At 35.9% G+C, this 22,172-nt stretch overlaps 1 long non-coding RNA gene across 17 annotated transcripts in view; it reads right to left on the bottom strand.

Moving 5' to 3' along the window:
* The window catches only part of LOC147366675 (uncharacterized), a 486,700-nt gene that overhangs the window by 131,020 nt on the left and 333,508 nt on the right, over nucleotides 1-22,172 (bottom strand). For 2 of the 17 annotated variants that reach the window (XR_015168947.1, XR_015168948.1), the window contains one exon: nucleotides 11,856-15,955. The exons of the other annotated variants lie outside the window; for them this stretch is intronic. This is a non-coding gene — a long non-coding RNA (uncharacterized LOC147366675). Of the gene's footprint in view, nucleotides 1-11,855; nucleotides 15,956-22,172 lie in introns of those variants that run through there. 17 annotated transcript variants of the gene reach the window in all.

Here is a 22,172-nt window from a genome sequence, read left to right as displayed (position 1 = left end):
TGCAAATGGCATTATTTACTTTTAATCTTTAAAAATATCTTTGTATGGTCATGAATGTTTTAGAAACATGTATCCATATTTAAATAATTCATATTTACATGCTTAGGATTTTCTAGATCCCTTGGAGGAGGAGGGGAGAGATTTAAAGATCTTGAGAACTTTTTCTGTTGCTCACATGATGGGCAGTCTCTTTAATATCAGGTCCTCTTTTGCCATTATTTTCTGTACCTTATCATACCTCTTCCCCTTAAGCCATTTTCAAGCACTCCTTTGCTGTCCTACTCTCCTCAGAATTAAGTCACTTTCTCCCGGGGGTGTGAGTCCAACTTGTGGTGTTCCCTGGCAACTACTTTCACTAGGTCTGCTTGGGACCTGCATTTTCCCCATGAGATCTGCTACACCATCATAGATACTGGCCGTAATTCTGTGAGGTTTGGATATCTCTGTCTTTTGGATCACTTACATCTTAACTGGGGATTTTCTGGAATCCCTGCCTCCATCTTACTCATGGTATATATTGCAGGACTTGTTTTAATTCCCATGATTGGTATCTATTGCCATTAGGTGAGGAAGTAGAGAATCACCTCAAAGCTGCTTCCTTGCTCTTGAGAAATATGGAAACTCTAAGAATATTGTTCAAAATAAAAATTATAGTCAAGAGAGTGACTCAAAAAATAAGTATTAGAATCATGAAGGAAGAGAAGTGGCTGAGGAACAAGATGGTGAAAGTTAATTTTTATTAGGGAGAAAATAGTTTATTATTGAAAGTTTAAAATATTTAGCAACATGGAATTAGGTATCAGGGAAGCAGAAAATCCAAATTAATAAGTTAGTTCGCTGCCAGTGGGAAGAAGAAAAGCGGTAAAGGAATGGTGGCAGAGGGGCTTTTAAGTTGTCTTCAGAAACTATTCTTTACTACATATGTCAGATAATGTGCTTGTGTTGCTATATTCTCTCTCTCTCTCTTTTTGCCTCTGTCTGTGTTCCTCTCTGTATTTCAGGTCATCTGTCTTTGAACTGGTTTGGAGCATTCTGATCCTGAAATAAGGAAATAGAGAGACTGATTTCATATGTAACTAGGAGATTTTATGGCTGTCATGACACTCTGCCAGACACCATACAAGCCAAGGTCATGGACAATTACTCATATGAATTTCAATGACAGACTTTTATTTCAAAGACATTATGAATTATTTAGAAGACCTAAATGCCTTTTCCTATGATATCTAATAATTCAGGTATCATTGAATATTTTCAATTCAGATAACCTTGTGATCAGTTCTGAGACATTTCTCTAAACACATGTAATTATCACTGTGTATTCTCAAAAGCACATATATTATATTTGTGGGTATGTGTTTTAAACATTTAGTTGTCGAAAACTCACTGATCTCCTGAGTGGTCTATTACTCTTAAGGCAGATTCATATAGTTTGATGTACCTGTGTCATTACCATGCCAGTCAGATTTAATTTTTCTTAAATGATGTTTAGACTTTGGCCATTTAGGGTTTTTGTGTGTGAGTGAACCTGACTAGTCATTTTTAGACAGTTATTCTGGACCTGTTTTCTCCCTCACAGTAAAACAATATGTCTCAAGACCAAGAGAGATGATAAATTCTATAAAATATCATTTATCAAATTTGGAAACATTTAAAATCTGTGATATTCTGTTTGGTAGGCCTAAGACCAGTTCAAGACATATGTTGGCATTTATAAGACATATAATCAAGTCACTTATAGTGAATGTTAAAATACTGGATAATTGAAGAGACTTTCGTCTTTCTTACAATAGGAAAATTTAATTTTGCTGACTACCAGAATAAAGTTCTGCTTTAGTCAGAGGCTCATTGTGAAGGTCATACTGGAATTTCTCTATTTGCAAGAATATAGGGACAATGTGGTTCATTATATTTCCCATCATATTTAAAATTTAATAAATATAGATTTTTCAGCAAATATTTTAGTAACTGAGGCATATTTCCAATTCAGTTTTTGGCACTGTCAATTCTCATTTTTATTCTTCCCAATTGTCAACTTTAAGCTGGTGTGGGGGAGGCATGCAAGTGATATGTCTTCATCCTCCCTCCAGTTTCTCTCATGACTGTCCTTAGAATGATTCCTAGCCTGTTAATATAGATCCATCGTCTTCTTTAATTTTACTAATGATGCCAAATTGTTCTCTGTCTCTTCCCGTGGTTCATGCAGTGGATGATTTTTGGAGTTATAATCTTTTTTTACATTTTCAAGATTCTCTTTTCCTTTCTTATTTTGTAGTTCAACTCAATCCTGTGCTCCAAAGATTTGGTGTTTTCCAAGAGACCAATAAATTAATGCCTTTTTTATTTACAATTTCAGTGAGTGATAGTTGGCTTTAATATCTAATCTGTAAGTTAGAAGCATAAATAAACATAGTTCCCAACTAAATATATTTTACTATTCAAGTTTTCACCCTTTCTATATTCTTTGATTCATTCATATAAGCCCATCAACACACTGAATCAGGCCATCATCATAAGCCCACCTAAACCAGACCATGACTTTGTCTTCTTGCAGCAAATCCTGTCTCACTGAGTTTATATACGTTATGATCTGGCCCTGACTATCTCCCCAGATTCACATTACCTACTTTTATTAATACTTTGTATCCAGTATATCTTTCAGTTTTTCAAATACACCATGCATCTTCTGGGCTAAGTTTTAACCTTGAATAGAGTCTTATTTCCTCCTCTTTTTCTCACTTCTTGTCACTACATACATATGTCCTGGCCAACTCATATCCACCTCTGGTACAATTTTAGCAGAGCTGAATGATTTCCTCAGATCACTACAATAAGTTAGAATATAAGTAATAAATACATAAATAGTACCCTTGGAACTAAATCTCTTTGTTTAGTCTGTTTTTCTCATTTAATTTTATACAATTATATATAACTTATCCATAGAAATTCAAGGAAATAACCAAAGTTGCAGATAAAATGAAATTCAATGTAACCTCCTTAAGACTATATACCTTTTCTCACATTCATCCCTGAATCCAAAGATTCTAGACATTATTTAGTATCTAACAACACTGTGCTTATGCTCAGTTGCTAAGTTGTGTGCCACTCTTTGAGACCCCATGGACTGCAGCCCACCAGGCTCCTCTGTCCATGGGATTTCTCAGACAAGAATACTTGAGTGGGTTGCCATTTCCTCCTCCAGGGGATCTTCCTGACCCAGAGGTCGAACCCATGTTTCTTGCATTGGCAGGTGTATTCTTTACCACTGAGTCACCTGGGAAGCTCCAATAACAACACATTCATTCTATAAGAAAATGTCTTCTTACAAACCTCCTCGTAAAATCTAACTCTTTGCCATTAAAATAGCTCAGATATGTCTGCCATAGTTTTAAGAAATTCTCCTAACTCAGATCTTAAAAATACTTTTACACTGAAATATTTTTGAAGTATGTAATTTTGAGTATCTGTCCATTATCTGGTGATTAAAAATACATTAGTAACAAGTATTATTTCAGCCTGTGTTTTATGCTGCTAAGTCACTTCAGTCGTGTCCAACTCTGTGCAACCCCATAGACAGCAGCCCACCAGGCTCAGCCATCCCTGGGATTCTCCAGGCAAGAACACTGGAGTGGGTTGCCATTTCCTTCTCCAATGCATGAAAGTGAAAAGTGAAAGTGAAGTCGCTCAGTCGTGTCTGACTCTTAGCGACCCCATGGACTGCAGCCTACTAGGCTCCTCCATCCATGGGATTTTCCAGGCAAGAGTACTAAGTTTTATAAAAGCATGTAAATCTAATAAAAAGCTGCTGTATCTAGCATTTATTAACTGTAGATCTCCATGCAGTTGTTCATCTACACATCTGTAGTCAAATAATGATTAATATTCACAAGGCTAATTAAAGACTCAACAGGATTCTGGGATAGCTTCTAGTGATCACAAATAGGTTTAAATAGTGTTTATCAGAGTTTTAATGGCCATCATCATAATAATAGCTGCTGTAAGTGTTCCACGAGCCAGACTCACACAATTTTATCTTATCTTTATGAGCACCTTGATACATAGGCAACAGCTTGCCCCTTTTCTACAGGAGTGAAAGTGAAAGTGAAGTCGCTCAGTGAAAGTGAAAGTGAAGTCGCTCAGTCGTGTCGGACTTAGTGACCCCATGGATACCAGGCTCCTCCGTCCATGGGATTTTCTAGGCAAGAGTACTGGAGTGGGTTGCCATTTCTACAGGAAGACAGCCCCAACACCACACAGCTGGGAAGTGGCAAGATCGAAAGTCAAACCCAGGCTTGTCTGATTACAAAGTTCTGGCTCTTAAGAACTAAAAAAGCAGAGGCACCAGAATCAGGTGAACCAAAGCTGTTAGATAGAGTCTCCCTGGGAATCTATTTCATACTGGGTCCAGGATCTGTGTTTCAGCATTTTAGGATTAGGAAAAATGTTGATCAAGTCGGCTCCCTTAGGGATGATTTCATAAAATAAAACTCATGAGACACTTGTTTATAGAACAGAATGACAATTTATTATTTTACCCTGAGAAATATTACTGTCAAGCTGGCTTCAATACTCATGTCTGGTTGTTTGTGTATGTTTTTATGACAAATTCTATGCTAGGCTATAAAGTCTAAATCCTTTGAGAACTGTCTGTTAACTTGAGTGACTAGAAGAAACTGGCATATTTGTCTTAAGTGCTTTTTTTTTGGATGATGCTGATAACTGATATCTCCTAGAAATATTTCTCTTCACTAGCATTTTTACATAATTCTCAGATAATTGTAGGAAGCATTGCCTTTATATTACTCCTTTCTTTCCAATATTCAAATTGAAAAAAAAAAAAAAAGATTTGAGTTCTATAATGAAGTGAATGTCATTCTGTCTTACAGGCTTAAAAATACAATTGCCTCAGATCTTGAAAGCAGTTCTACCCTAAAGGGCCAGATAACCATTCACCAGCTCATAGGACTGATTTATCATTCAGAATATCTTCTGACCTGTATTTTAAAATGCAAACACACCTACAGGTATAGCATACCATTTCTCTGCATAAACTAGTGCATTCTTCCCTATAGGCAGAATAACAAGCACAAATCAAAGTTGTAAAGTTGCTGGATGAGCATCTAATGTGAATAAAAGGTCTTATTAATGTATTAAACGTTTAGTGGCACCAGAATAAGTAGCCTCTTTTGTCCTACACATTTGGAATGATGTTAATAATGCGCCTAAATTTTAAAATAGTCTGAACACCCAGGGTTGGACATTGCTTGTCATCATTTCCTTTATTGAACTCCTTTTTCTTTTTGCCTAGGCAGATTCCACACACTCTCTCTCTTTTTTGTTCCATTTTTAAAGATTGCCTACATTATCTTCCATTTAAAATTGGAACACTGTATCTGGTCACTGAAAATGTTCCAACCCCTCTTCTGGCTCACATTGTGATGATTTACAGTTTAACTCTCAGAATGTCACATATTCGTTTTCAAGGTTTTTCTGACCAATTCTATGCAGTCTCCATGCATAGATATATGTAGGCACCATTACCTACATTCACTACACAGATACCACATGAGACTGTCCTGATTCAAATCCTTAATATATCACTTTTTAAATTAAACTTGGGGTGTTGATCTTTCTGTAGCTGTGTTTTCCTACCTGTAAAATGGGGGCAATATAGTAGCAAGAAACAAAACAGTTAAAGACACATTAACACAGAAACAATTTATGGAGGTATATTTAGAGTTAAAAGTAAACAAGGGGTGACGAGGCAGAAAAATCTAACCAAGGAGGAAAGCTGTTATCATCATTGTGATTGATGGAACAAGCAGACAAAGTAGCTGGAGACCAGTGGAAGCAGATCTATAAATTTGAGCCACATAGCAGAAGATTATTTCAAGGAAGGATGGATCTAAGTAAGTGACACCATGACTAAGCAGGAACAGAGTTGGAAATGAAAACCCTGACTGCTCTGTCTTTTCTCCCTAAACCAAGTTCTTGCCATTGCCTCATTCTGCCTTACAGGGCACAAAGGGAGGCAAACAACGGATTAGGCAAAGGGGAGAATAGAGAATAATCAACATACCCTATATTCACAGCAATTTAAGAGATTAGAATGAGAAACAAATGGGCTAATATATGTGAATTGGTTTATAAACTGTTCAGCTAAGGACAGAAGGCAATCACAATGTTTGTGTGGGTGAGGTTGATATAACAGAACTTTGCAACATAGGAGGGAAATTGAATATGGGGAAACACTGACTCTTAGCAGCCCCTCAATGATTGGGCCTCTGTTCAATCATGGTTCATGTCTCCAATCAACCCCTCTATAATTCTCATTTTGTCTCCCAGTGTAGACTTTTTTGAGGAATGCTGTGAATTCATGAAAATGATAAAATTTCCATGATAAAAATGTCATGATTTCTGTATTAGTAGAGGACAATTAAGTTGCTTGTGAATGAGACAGTGAGATCTAAAGGATTATACAGATATAGATATATATCTCACATACATACTAAAAATGATCCAAGTGAGTATCCCAAGTCTAGATGTCTCTGCTCCCTCAGATCATTTATGCCCTCAAGTTCTTTCTGTCCTATTTCTCTGTCATCCCCTGAGGAACCATATCTGGTGGTATGACTAGAGTTACATCCTGCTGCTGCTGCTGCTGCTAAGTCGCTTCAGTCGGGTCCAACTCTGTGTGACCCCATAGAAGGCAGCCCACCAGGCTCCTCTGTCCTTGGCATTCTCCAGGCAAGAACGCTGGAGTGGGCTGCCATTTCCTAGGCCTCCACATATTAGCTTCTGAGGAAGGCGCATGGTGGGAGGAGTGTGTTTACTGTTCGAAAGTGCTGGCATAGAAATGACACTCATCGTTTCTGTTCATATTCCACCACCAAAAACTGTATCACTTAATCTCATTGCCACACCGAATGATAGGGAGGCTAGGAAATATGTAGCTTATTAGGCATGTACCTATTTTTTTCAAAATAGTATTTAAGTAAGGAGTGTGAACGAATGATGATGTTTGACAGCCATCTCTCTGATATTACTTTTCTTTTTTGATCCTCTTTGAAGGAATAATTAATACTGTCTGAGACATGAGTATACATACTTCAGCTTACTCAAAGAATGCATTTCAGAAATTTCTGAGATACAGATTATTTGGTTCAAGGTAATTAAACTAGATGGGCTATAAAGGAGGGGTATGTTGAAAGCATATAGCATATATACTGAATTATATATAAGGATTTCAAAGAACACCTCCCCCAAGCAAAAGCCCTTCCTTCCTTCCCTCCCTTCCTCCTGATGACAGTCTGCAGTTTTTCTTTTGTCTTTTTGTAGTCATATTCTTTCTTTTCTCATTGAAAGTTACTCTATGTGTTCCACTTGAACATATAGATTCCTGATTGACTCACTTGAGTCAATTTTCTATCCTAGTGCTTATTACTTGTGAGGCTAGTGCCATATGCAGTCTACAACCTATTAATTAATGATCATGGGGGAAAATCACATATGATTATATGTGAGAGGTGGCCCACTGCCATGTTTCCTATTAATAAACTACTTTATTACTTTATACTTAATTGGAGTGACATCTCTAAATGTTAACAATTTATTGAGAGGAAAAAAGCATGACTATTTTGAGTTAAATGAAGGAATTTAAATCAGTGCTATTAATTTGGAGAACAGAGATACCACTGTCGGTTTCCATGGACTTTGATGGCTTCGTGAAGGAGTATATACTATGATGCATTTTTGTGAACAGATTGAGATTTGAACAGGTAGAGAAAGGAGAAGATACTCAATGGTTAGTGAATAGAACATGTATAGACAGAACATAGATGAAAGAAGTCGTATGCATAGAAAAGTCAGATCCTACTATAGCAAAACAGTTCATATAGCTAAATAATATATGAATGATAGAAATATTGAATGTTTAATTCAATTGACATAAATATATTTTGCCTTGTAATATTCTAGTGCTTTCACAGATATTTTAAAATATCATTTTATTTAATTCTTTAAACAGCCCTTTTAGTCTGTTTCATATTACTCTTTCTCTTCAAATGATGAAAGAACTGTTCAAAGTGGTAAAACTAACTAGCCCAAGTAAAACAGCTAGTGAGTGACAAAATCAGAATTTGAATTACATTGTTTTGACTCATTCAGTGGACAATGGCATTTGCCTAACATCAAAAATACTGCTTTTCTTTTCTGGCTTAGATTTATTCATCAAATATGCCTAAATGTCCTACAAAATCTAACGAATTTAGAACATATTACATTTCAAAAGACTTCCCCATAGTACATCTTGGTTATGTGGGCTGTGACAAGATATTTCATGACAATATTTAACAAAATATTCAAAAAAGAGATCATTATGTTCACTACTATATGCATATTTATGGAAATCACTGGCTTTCAAACGAAGCAGTTTTCTATTTTTAATTGTTTACTGTTTTCAATTTTATATAATATTATTCAGCTTCTTTTGGTAAGAAATTATTTAGATAAGGATATATCTCACCATTTTAAGACTCCACACACTCCAATAAAGAAATATTAATAATAACAAAAATAATACTTTAAAAGCCTATAAAATTTAAATGTTCACCAAAGTTTAGAAAGAATAGAAGGCATTATGTAAACAGACTTTAGCATTTTTAAAACAGTATACTTATTTAATGCGTCTACTCATCTGTTTGGTTTATTTCTCATATTGGAAAGATAGTGTCTGAAAGTTAAAATGTTCTTAAAAATTAAAGGGACAATCCATATTTATAAGAGCATTAAATGAAATGCTCCTTGTACTTTGCTTTTAATGGTTTATTAATAAACACTTCAGAGAGAAGATACAACAAAGCATGAATTACTCTTATTCAGTGCTTACTATATTTATTCTTTAACATATATTAGGCATGTCCAAGTGTGCAGAGTGCTATATAGAATGAATAAAAATAGAGTGATTATTAGGCTATATTCTGCAGAGGAATTTACAATAAGTGGTTGATAAATGTGATTTGGCCTCCAATTTTTATGCTAATGTTAAAGGGAGGTCAATAATATCTGAGCAGGAATGTGGAAGAAAACTCCAGTTTCATTGTGGAAAAAGGAATTCTATATTATGATTCACAGATAACATGACATAATCCTCTTAATTTTCAAAGCAGTAAAAAAAGTTTAACAGACTATAAGTCCACATCCCAAATTCTTTCATAAAACTTTTGATTCTGGTTCCTTTCCTCATATAAGCAAGACCCAGCTAGTTCATATGAAAGATATAGAGCTCCTTCAACAGCTCACAAAGGAAGACCTTATTTTCTTGCAACATCAGCTTAAACAAGGGGTAGGAGGTGGTAGAATCATCTCTGTAGTTAACCACCTCCCAACTTTGAACTTGGAGAAGGCAATGGCACCCCACTCCAGTACTCTTGCCTGGAAAATCCCAAGGACAGAGGAGCCTGGTAGGCTGCGGTCCATGGGGTCGCTAAGAGTCAAACATGACTGAGTGACTTCACTTTCACTTTTCACTTTCATGCACTGGAGAAGGAAATGGCAACCCACTCCAGTGTTCTTGCCTGGAGAATCCCAGGGACGGGGGAGCCTGGTGGGCTGCCATCTATGGGGTCGCACAGAGTCGGACACGACTGCAACGACTTAGCAGCAGCAACAGCAACTTTGAACTATGTATCTCTGGGCCTCTTATTTAAACTCTGAAGTCAATGTTTCCGCTTGCATTAAAAAGTGATAATAATCAATTCTGAGAAAGACTGAAAGAATTAAATGAGACAATGTATGGGGTAGTATCTCCTAGAATGGTCATTTAGTAAGTGCTTGCTCAGTATTGAAAATAAAATGAAGGATTTAGTCTTCAGAGACAGAAAGTTCTTGAATGACTGACTTTATGTGATCTCTCTCACTCCTGATATAAAAAACCCATTCTTCTTTTCTCTCATTTAATTTCTCTGCACGTTTTTATTCAAGGTGTTATATTACTGAACAATATATTCATCTGTTTTTTCAGTGTACAATGTAATGACTTTTGATAGAGTTTAAACCCATAAAACCATGCTAAGAACTTCACTCAAATGCATTGCAATTACCCACATACCATAACTCATATTTCATGTAAGATTTGACTTCTGTCACTATACTTGATAATTTTTGTTTGTACAGTTTTGTATTAATGAAATCATATACTTGGCTTATTTCTCTTATTTAGACTTCTTTGGCCTAATATAATTTTGAAACTTCATCAATTTTGCATGCACCAATAGTTTCTTCCTTTAACTTGCTAAATACTTTTCATTTTAAGAATAGTCATAATTTATCATTTTACCTGGAGATGAACATTTGAATCATTTTCAGAGTTTAATTTTTATGAATAAAGCTGCTCTGAACATTTATGTAAGTCTTCGAAGGGGTATCTGTTTTCCTTTCTTCTGAGTAAATACCTAAGAATGAAGTTTCTGGATCCTATAGTATATATTTAAATTTTAAGAAGCTGCCAAATGCTTTTCTTAAGTAGTACTGATATTACACAATGGTAATTGTAGCAATTTACTAGAGTTCCAGTTGCTATACATTATTATGCTTGATATTGTTTAATATTTTAAATGTATGTGAAGTGATAGCTTTAGCTGAGGTTTGCCCGTTCATAATGATTAATGATGTTACGCATCTTTTCATACACTTCTTGGGCATTTGAACATCTTAATTAGTGAAAGCTTTTGTTAAAATTATGTATCTTATTTTAATGGATTATCTGTTGTTTCATTATTTAGTTAGAAGAGTTAATATTCACCAAACAAGTCCCTTGTGGATTGCATTACCCAACATGAAAAGTTACCATTACTAATTATCAGGAAAATGCAAATCAAAATCACAATGGGCTATCACCTCACATCTGTTAGATTGACTATTATTAAAAATATAAGAAACAACAATTGTTGGTAAGGATGTGGAGCAAAGGGAATCCCCATGTGATGTCAATGGGAATGTAAATTGGTATAGACACCAAGGAAAACATGCAAAGTTCCTAAAAATTAGATCAAAATTAAAACTACCATATGATGCAACAGTTCCACTTCTGAGATTTTATTCAAAGGAAAAAAAAAAACAAAACTCTAACTGAAAGAGATATCTGTATCCCCATTTTCATTGCAGTATTATTCATATTACCTGAGACATGAAAACAACCTGTGGCCATGTATGAATGGATTTAAAATGTTGTATATATACACAATAGAATAATATTCATCTTATCTCATTTTCTATTCATTTAATTTCATTCAAAGAAAAAAAATCCTTCCATTTGCAACAACATGAATGGGTATGGAGTGCATTCTCCTGAGATAAGTCAAAGAAATACACACTGTATGATCTCACTTATAAGTAGAATCTAAAACATATACACACGCACAAAATCCATAGATACAGGAACAGATTGAAGTGGGGGGGGGTGGGAAATGGGTAAAGGTCAAAAGGTCCAAATTTCCAGATATAAGTAAATCCTGTAGATGTAAGGAACAGCATAGAAAGTCTGAAAAATGAATACATAAGCTATCAAAACTTACAGAATTCAACAAAATTGGTTTAAAATATAGCAATAAATGTCTACAGGGAGAAAAAAAAGAGAGATCTCAAAGAACAATCTAATTTTACACTTTAAAGAACTAGAAAAAGAACAACAAATTAAGCCCAAATTAGTAGAAGAAATAAAGAGAGCAGAAATAAAAACTAAAAAGACAACAGAGGGAGTGGGAGGGAAGCTTAAGAGGGAGAGTAAATACGTATATATATATATATATATATATATGATTCATTTTGTCATACAGAAGAAACTAGCAACATGTAAAGCAATTATATACTCTAATATAAAAAGACAATAAAAAAAAAAAGAGCTGACTTTTCAAAAAAATTAAAAAAAATACCCTTACCTAAACTAAGTAAAAAGTATTCAAAATTATAATTGAAAACTAAGTAAAAAGTATTCAAAATTATAATTGAAAGTGAAGACATTATAATTGATATTACATAAATAAAAAAATGATCATCAGATTCTGCTATGAACAATTATACATGAATACATTGTACGACCTGCAAGAGTTGAATGAATTCCTAGAAACTTTCAACCTACTAAGAATAAATCATGAGAACTACAAAATCTGAACATACATATTAATAATAGGGAAACTGAATCAGTAATCAATAAATTCCCAAAGAAAAGTCCACTCTCAGAAGGCTTCATTGATGAACTCTACTGAATATTTAAATAATTTATACCAATACTTTGCAAGCTCTTCAAAAAACTAGTGAAGGAAAGAACAGTCCCAAGATAATTTTAGAAGGCCAACTCCACCCTGATACCAAAACCAGGCAATGTCAGTTGCAGTATAATTACAGTACAATATCTTTAATGAAATGTAGATGCAAAAATTCTCAAACTATTAGAATAACAATTTCAACTATACGTTGAAAGGACTGCATGTCATAATTAAGTGGGACTTACATCAGTGATGAAAGGATGAATTGACACTCTGCCAATCAATCAATATGATACACCACATTAACAAAACACAGGTAAAAGTAATATGATCATCTCAAATGATACAAAAAAGCACCTAACAAAATTCAACATCTGTTTATGATAAAACTGCCAATAATGAGGTATGGAAGGGACATTTATGTTTCTGTTTATTTGTTGTCTTGTCAGACTCTTTGCTACCCCAGGACTTGACAGGACCCCAGACTCTTTGGACACCAGGCTCCTCTGTCCATAGGAGTTCCCAGGAAAGAATACTGTGGTGGGTTGCCATTTCCTTCTCCAGGTGATTTTCCCAATCCAGGGACTGAATCCATATCTCCTGTGTTGGCAAGTGGATTCTTTACCATTGAGCTACCAGGGAAGCCCCCCTAGAAGGGACATACCTCAAATAATAAACAACTTTTATAAGAAGCCCACAACTAACATTATACTCAGTAGTTAAATGTTGAAAAGTTTTCTTCTATGATCAGGTACAGGACAAGGATGTGTACTCTGACCAATTTTATTCAAAGTGGTACTGGAATTGATGACAATTAGGCAAGGCAAAGAAATGGCAAGTACATCATAAAGGAAGAAGCAAAGCTCTATTTGCGGATGACATGATATTAAATATAGAAAACCCTAAAGACTCCACAAAAAAGCTGTTAGAATAAATAAAATCAATAAAGTTGCAAGATACAAAATCAACTATAAAAATCAGACGCATCTTTATGCACCAGCAAGAACTTTTCAGAGAGAAAAACGTAGGTAATAATCCCCTATACAATTGCATGAAAAATAGTAAAATATTAGGAATGAATTTAATAAATGAGATGAAAGATCTATACATAAAGTCTCTAAGACAGTTGGTGAAAGAAACTGTAGAAAATACAAATAAGTAGAAATATATTCCATGTTTGTAGAGTGGAGGAATTAATACTGTTACCTGTCCATATTGCCCAAAGCTATCTACAGATTCAATGCCATGCTTAATCCAATTCTAGTGGCATTTTTCACAAAATTAGGAGAGAAATTCTAAGATTTGTATGATACCAAAATATTGACAAATAATTCTTAAGAAGATACTTGAAGTTGGAATCATCACAATTCCTGACTTTAACCAAATAGCAAAACTACAGTAATCAAAACAGGATGGTAGAAACCTAAAACAAATACAATGATCCAAAGAACAGAACAGAGAGCCCAGAAATAAACTCATGCATATCTGAACAATTAATTTTAATGAAGAAGTCAAGGAAATAAGGCAGAGAAAGCATAGTCTCTTCATAAATGGTGATGAGAAAGCTGGACAGCCAGTTGCAAGAGAATGAAATTGGTACCCTATCTTAAATCACTCACAAAAATTAACTTGGAAAGAATTAAAAACTCAATCATAAGACATAAAAGATTAAAACTTTTAGAAGAAAATATTAGGGGAAAAAAGTCCTTGATTTTGGTCTTAGAAATGAGTTTTGGGAAAACACACCAAAACCACAAGCAGAAAGGCAAAAACCTCCAAGTGACACAATGTCAAACTGAGACGCTCCCATTCAGAAGTAACAAACAAAAAAGCAGCCTACAGAATGGGAGAAGAGAAAAAAAAAAAACTGCAAATCTTTTATTGAGTTAAAGGTTAATATCTTAACTATATAAAAACTCATATAAATAAAAAAAAATCCAATTTGAAAGTGGCAGAGAAGAACAAGATGACAGAGGAATAGGTGGACACGGAGTACATCTCTCTACACGGATACATCGGGAATATACCTTCAGACACAGAAGTACATACAGAACACCAGCTGAGAATGGACAGGAGTACCTGACCTGTGGAAAAGAATATATAAACCACACAAAACTCGGTAGGACAAAGGAACTAGGGGGAAAAACCCAGGAGTGTTAGTAGGATTGGACCTGCTCTCAGTGGGTGGGGGAACTGAAGCTGGGGTCCAATCCCCACATCAGGGCAACTCTCTGAGTGAAGGAGAAACATTTAAGGCTGAGAGTGAAACAGCTGATCTGTGGCAGCCTAAATGAATGAGAATCAGACAGTCATTGCTGCAGCCATACATACCCCTGGACAGGGATGCAGGTCCTCTGGAAGGCACAGTGGCTAGGAGCTGGAATTTAGGGATTGTGGAACAATCCCAGGGTGAGGGCTGCTGTTGACTGTGGAGAGACGGGTTGAAGGGATGTGGGGAGGAGACTGTGGTGTGAAATGCCTGTGGAGGAAAGCCGGGCAGCCATGGAAGCAAGGCGATACTGCTGAGTCACACTGCTGTATCATACTGCTGAGTAGGGGTGGAGCTATCACCATAGCCTCTCTCTCTCCACACACCAGCCAGCATCGCAGATGAACAATAGAGAGGCAGGCCCATCAAATGCCTGACACACTGAACTATAGAGTAGGAGCCTACCCAGGGTGCTCCCTTAAGTGACTGAAGTGCCGATCTACAGAGTAGGATCCAAGCCAGGGGGGGCCTTCTATGTGCCTGATGTGCTGAACAACAGAGAAGGGCCCCAGGCAAGGGAGTCCTCTAAGTGCCTGAATGGGCAGAGCTATGGAGAAAGACTGGCCAAAGAGGCCTTCTGATTGCCAGCTACAAGAGGCTCGAAAAAAGCCTCAAGATAGGGCCATAACTCTGGGGGAGGAGGCAGACCGTGTCCCTCCACATTTTGAGCCACCAGGATCCCTGCAAGACAAGCAGCTGAGCCACCTTCACACTTAAATCTCACTGGGACAGAGCTGCCACAGGCAAAAAATAAATTCTTGAGTCTATACACGCAGGGTCAATTTGGTCTTATCTAACTCTTTGTGACCCTGTAGACTGTGGCTTGCCAGGCTTCTCAGCCAGGGGGCTTCTCAAGGTAAGAACACTGGAGCATATTGTCCAATACTGGTTGCCATTCCCTTCTAGAGCACTGTATTTCCTGCTGCCCTAGCTGCCAACTGCCCTGAGTACCTGGTGCTGCCAGAACCCCTGCAATCCAAGCAGCTGCACCACGTCCACACCTGGCTCTCATGGGGGCAAACCTAAGTCCACCAGGGCAGCCTGAGGAGCAAACCCCAGTGGACGACCCACATGCAGAGGTAGAAATAAAACCACAGTTGAAACCCAGGAGCAGTGTGACTAGGGAAGAAGATCCAAAACCTTCCCACCAGATGTACAAGCTGCAGATTAAATGCACACAATCAACTAGGCAGACTCTGTGTCTATGGAATATATAAAAGGACATGGAGAGCTCCCACAAGAGAAAACGCACTAGTTCTGGTAGCTGTGGACATTGGAGGCAAGAACACACAGGAGCAGAACCAGGTTAGAACCTGAGCTGCTGCCATAACAGGTCCAGAGATCAGCACAGTGTCGGAGGGTATCCTAGGGAGGTGAGGTGGGCTGTGACTCCCAGCTAGGGAAAGGACTCTGACAGCAGTGACTAAAAAAAAAAAATTATTCTCATATTTTCATTTGTCCTGTAGATTCTTTTGAATTTTTTCCCCTTCCCGCCCCCAACCCCCACTTTTTCCCCCTCTGTTTAGTCGTCAATTTTATTGGCACTATGAAATCTAATTAAACTTATGAGCTTTTTTTTTTCCCCCTCAGTCACATTTCTTATTGTTGTCATAAACCTCTGCCTCTATGTTGGGCTTTTGCATTTCTGTGGAGTCTTTATTTTTTTCTTTCTTATTTTCTTCTCTTTTTTATAATTTTAATTTTTTAAACCTATTATATTTTTTCTACACTTATTCATTTGTTTACCTATCCTACTGTCTGTTTCCCCTTGCAGTTAGTTATATTAGTATATAATTAGTACATATTAATATATACATACATAATTAGTATATATTAGTACATTAGTATATAAACCTTCATCTACCTCTATTTAACTTTGCATATCTATCTTGATTTCTTTTCTTTCTTTCCTTTCCTCTCAACATATTTGTTAGTTTTGTTTTCATTGCTTTACTCCTCACTTGGTACCATGCTTTAGTTTTGTTTTCTGGTTCGCGCTTTAGTTAGTTTTCTTCTTAACTGGTAAATATAATTTTTGATATCCTTTGTTTACTGGATCAATCTACTGTACTTTATTTTTGTTGAACTGTTTTCACTTTACTCATGGGTGTATATGTATATACGTATATTCCATTATTTTAATTATTATTTGCCTGATTTTGTAACTGCCATTTGTCTGGGGTTTATCTTTAGGTTTTTGTTTTTGGGTATTTGTTTTAATATCACTTAATGCTATAACAAATAATTTGTGCAATCTTCATTCCAGACCAGAGATCAAGCCCTGAATCTTTGGAGTGGGAGCACTGACTCCAAGACCCTATACTACCAGAGAACTAACCTTCAGTTCAGTTCAGTCGCTCAGTCGTGTCCGACTCTTTGCAACCCCATGAATCGCAGCACGCCAGGCCTCCCTGTCCATCACCAACTCCCAGAGTTCACTCAGACTCACGTCCATCGAGTCAGTGATGCCATCCAGCCATCTCATCCTCTGTCATCCCCTTCTCCTCCTGCCCCCAATTCCTCCCAGCATCAGAGTCTTTTCCAATGAGTCAACTCTTTGCATGAGGTGGCCAAAGTACTGGAGTTTCACCTTCAGCATCATTCCTTCCAAAGAAATCCCAGGGCTGATCTCCTTCAGAATGGACTGGTTGGATCTCCTTGCAGTTCAAGGGACTCTCAAGAGTGAGAACTCACATGAAGGAAACCATTTGAACACAAGACCCAGCATCACCCAACCACCAATAGCACACTGTGCAGGACACCTCATCTAAATAACAAACAAAACAAAAATACAAACCCAATCATCACACAGCCCTGACCATCAGAGGGAAAACAAACAAACAAACAAAAAAACTCAGCAGAAATCTTACCTTATATAAGCTTACACAAACCACTGGACCAACCTTAGGATGAAGAAAGAATTCAACCCTGAAGCCTGGGAAAAGGAGACCTCAAACACTGTAAATTTAAAAAAAAAAGAAAGAAAAGAAAAGGCAGAGAAATACTACACAAATGAAGGAACAAATTAGAAACACAGAAGTCTAAATAAATGAAGAGGAAATAGGCAAACTACCTGAAAAAAGAATTCAGAATAATGATAGTAAAGATGATCAAAAGCCTTGAAAACAAAACGGAGAAAATGCAAGCATCAATTAACAAAGGCCTAGAAGAATTAAAGAATAAACATACAGAGACAAACACAGTTTGTCTGTGTTTGTCACATACAGAGACAGACACAGTTACTGAAATTAAAAATACTCTAGAAGGAATCAATAACTCAATGTTGAAGCAGAAGAACAAATTGATGAGCTGGAAGATAAAATGGTGGAAATAACTTCTGAAGAGTAGAATAAAGTAAAAAGAATGAAAAGACCTGAGATAGTCTCATAGACTTCTGGGACAATATCAAATGCAACAACATTGGAATTATAGGAATCCTAGAAGAAGAAGAGGAAAAGAAAGGGTATGAGAAAATTTATGAAGAGATTATAGTTGAAAATTTCCCCAACACAGAAAAGGAAATAGCCAACCAAGTCCAAGAGGCACAAATAGTCCCATACAGGAAAAACCCAAGGAGAAGCATGCCAGGACATATACTAATCAATCTAACAAAGACTAAACACAAAGAAAGAATATTAAAAGCAGCAAGGGAAAAGCAACAAGTAACATACAAGGAAAACCTGATACGTTTCACAGCTGATCTTTCAGCAGAAACTTGCAGGCCAGAAGGGATTGGCAGGATATATTTAAAGTACTGAAAGGGGAAAATCTACAACCAAGATTACTGTACCCAGCAAGAATCTCACTCAAAATTGATGGAGAAATAAAAAGCTTTTCAGACAAGTAAAAGTTAAGAGAATTCAGTACCACCAAACCAGCTTTACAAAAAACGTTAAAGGGACCTATATAGTCAAGAAATACAAAAGGAGAAAAAAGCTCTACAAAATCCACCTCAAACAATTAGAAAATGGCAATAGGAACATATATATCAATAATTACTTTAAATATAAATGGATCAAATGCTCCAACCAAAAGAAACAGACTGGCTGAATGGATATGAAAACAAGACCCCTATATATGCTGTCTACAAGAAACCCACTTCAGACATCAAGACACATATAGACTGAAAGTGAGAGGATGGAAAAATATATTCCATGTAAATGGGAAGCAAAAGAAAGCTGGAGTAGCAATTCTCATCAGACAAAACAGACTTTAAAATGAAGATTATAAGACAGAAGAAAGGACACTGCATAATGATCAAGGAATTAATCAAAGAGAAAGACATAACAATTGTAAATATGTATACACCCAACATAGGAGCACCTCAATACGTAAGACAAACACTAACAGACATAAAATGAGAAATTGACAGTAACACAATAATATTAGGAGATTTCAACACCCCACCCACACCAATGGACAGATCAAACAGAAAATTAATAAAGAAATACAAGTCTTAAATGATATATTAGATGAGATGGATCTCACTGATGTCATCAGGACATTCCATCCAAATGCAGAATACACCTTCTTCTCAAGTGCACACAAAACATTCTCCAGGATACACCACATCTTGTGTCACAAATCAAATCTCAGTAAATTTAAGAAAACTGAAATAGTATCAAGCATTTTCTCCAACCTCAATGCTGAGACTAGATATCAATTACATGAAAAAAAAATGTAAAAAAAAAAAAAAAAAACACATGGAGATTAAACATTCCTATGTAACCAACAGGTTGCTGAAGAAATCAAAAGGGAAATTAAAAAAAAAATCTAGAAACAAATGACAATAAAAACACAACAACTCAAAACCTCTGGGATGCAGCAAAAGCAGTTCTAGGAGTGGAGTTTATAGCAATACAATCCCAGTTCAAGAAACAAGAAAAACATCAAATAGACAACCTAACTTTACACTTAAAACAACTGGAAAAAGAAGAACCAAAAAAAAAAAAATTAGTAGAAGGAAAGAAATCATAAAGATTCAAGCAGAAATACATGAAAAAGAAATGAAAGAAACAATAGTAAAGATAATAAAACTAAAAGCTGTTTCTTTGAGAAGATAAACAAAATTGACAAACCTTTAGCCAGACTCATCAAGAAAAAAAGAGAGAAGAATCAAATCAACAAAATTAAAAATGAAAAAGTAGAGGTTACAACAGATGATGTAGAAATGCAAAGGATTATAAGAGACTATTATGAACAACTATATGGCAATAAAATGGATAACCTGGAAGAAATGGACAGATTCTTAGAAAAGTTTAACCTTCCAAGATTGAATCAGGAAGAAACAGAAATTATGAACAACCCAAATACAAGCACTGAGATTGAAGCTGTGATCACAAATCTCCCAAAAAGCAAAAGTCCAGGACCAGATTGCTTCATAGGAGAATTCTATCAAACATTAGAGAAGAGCTAATGCCTTACCTTCTAAAACCTCTTTCAAAAAATTGCTGAGGAAGGAGCACTTCCAAACTCATTCTATGAGGCCATCATCACCTTGATACCAATACCAGACAAAGATAACACACAAAAAAGAAAACTGCAGGCCAATGTCACTGATGAACATAGATGTAAAAATCCTTGACAAAATTTTAGCAAACAGAATTCACCAACATGTCAAAAAGCTCATACACCATAATCAAGTTGGGTTTATTCCAGGGATGCAAGGATTGTTCAATATACACAAATCAATCAATGTGATATACCATATTAACAAATTGAAAGGTAAAAACCATATGATAATTTCAATAGATGCAGAAAAAGCCTTTGACAAAATTCAGCACACATTTATGATTAAAACTCTTTAAAAAATGGGCATAGAAGAAACCTACCACAACATAGTAAAGGCCCTATACAATAAGCCTCCAGCAAACATTATTCTCAATGGTGAAAAACTGAAAGCATTCCTGCTAAGATCGGGAACAAGACAAGGGTGTCCACTTTCACCAATATTATTCAACATAGTTCTGGAAGCCCTAGCTATAGCAATCAGAGAAGAAAAAGAAATAAAAGGAATTCAGATTGGAAAAGAAGAAGTAAAGCTCTTACTGTCTGCAGATGACATGATTCTATACATAAATAACCCTGAAGAGATAGTATTGGAAAATTGCTAGAGTTAATCAGCGAACTTAGCAAAGTTGCAGGATACAAAATCAATACACAGAAATCACTTGCATTTCTATATACTAACAATGAAAAATCAGAAAGAGAAATTAAGGAATCAATCCCATTCACCATTGCAACAAAAATAATTAACTATCTAGGAATAAACTTATCTAAGGAAACAAAAGAAGTGTACACAGAAAATTATAAGATACTAATGAAAGAAATCAAAGATGACATAAACAGATGGAGAGATAGTCCATGCTCCTGGGTAGGAAGAATCAATATTGTGAAAATGACTATACTACTCAATGCAATCTACAGATACAATGTGATCCCTATCAAATTACCAAAGATATTTTTCATATAACCAGAACAAAAAATTTCAAAATTCATATGAAACACAAAAGACCCTGAATAGCCAAAGTAGTCTTGAGAAAGAAGAATAAAGCTGGAAGAATCAACCTTCCTGACTTCAGAGTATACTACAATGCTAGAGTCATCAAGACAGTATGGTACTGGCACAAAAACAGAAATATAGACCAATGGAACAAGATAGAAATCCCAGAAATAAACCCATGCACCTATGGGTACCTTACTTTTGACAGAGGAGCCAAGAATATACAAAAGAGTAAAGAGAGCCTCTTCAATAAATGGTGCTGAGAAAGCTGGACAGTTACATGAAAAAGAACGAAATTAGAATACTTCCTAACATCATACACAAAGATAAACTCAAAATGGATTAAAGATCTAAATGTAAGACCAGAAACTATAAAACTCTTAGAGGAAAACACTGGCCGAACACTTGATGACATAAACCAAATCAAGATCCTCTATGACTCACCTCCTAGAGTAATGAAAATAAAAACAAAGGTAAACAAGTGGGACCTGATTAAACTTAAAAGCTTTTGCACAGCAGAGGAAACATTAATCAAGGTGAAAAGACAACCCTCATAATGGGAGAAAATAAAAGCAAATGAAACAACTGACAAAGGTTTAACTTCCAAAATATACAAGCAGCTCATACTACTCAATACCAGAAAAACAAGCAACCCAATCAAAAAGTGGGAAAAATACCTAAACAGGCATTTCTCCAAAGAAGACATACAGATGTATAACAAACACATGAAAAGATGCTCAACATCACTCATTATTAGAGAAATGCAAATCAAAACTGCGATGAGATATCATCTCAAAGCAGTCAGAAAGACCATCATTAAAAAGTCTACAAACAATAAATGCTGGAGAGGGTATGGAGAAAAGGGAATGCTCTTGCACTGTTGGTGGGAATGTAAACTGATACAGCCACTGTAGAAGACAGTATGGGAATTCCTTAAAAAACTAGGAATGAAACCACCATATGACCCAGCAATCCCACTCCTAGGTATATACCTTGAACAAAGCAAAATTGTATCCCATTATACAAACCATGTATCCCATTATTCATTGCAGCACTATTTAAATAGCTAGAACATGGAAGCAACCTAGATGTCCATCAACAGATGAATGGATAAAGAAGTTATGGTATAGACACACAA

Source organism: Bos grunniens, chromosome 8, assembly GCF_055505025.1.
Source record: "Bos grunniens cultivar Pamir isolate PY7600 chromosome 8, Bosgru_T2T1.0, whole genome shotgun sequence".
Lineage (NCBI taxonomy): Eukaryota > Metazoa > Chordata > Mammalia > Artiodactyla > Bovidae > Bos > Bos grunniens.
The sequence above is the reverse complement of the archived record's forward strand: the minus strand, read 5'-3'. Positions and strand labels throughout refer to the sequence as shown.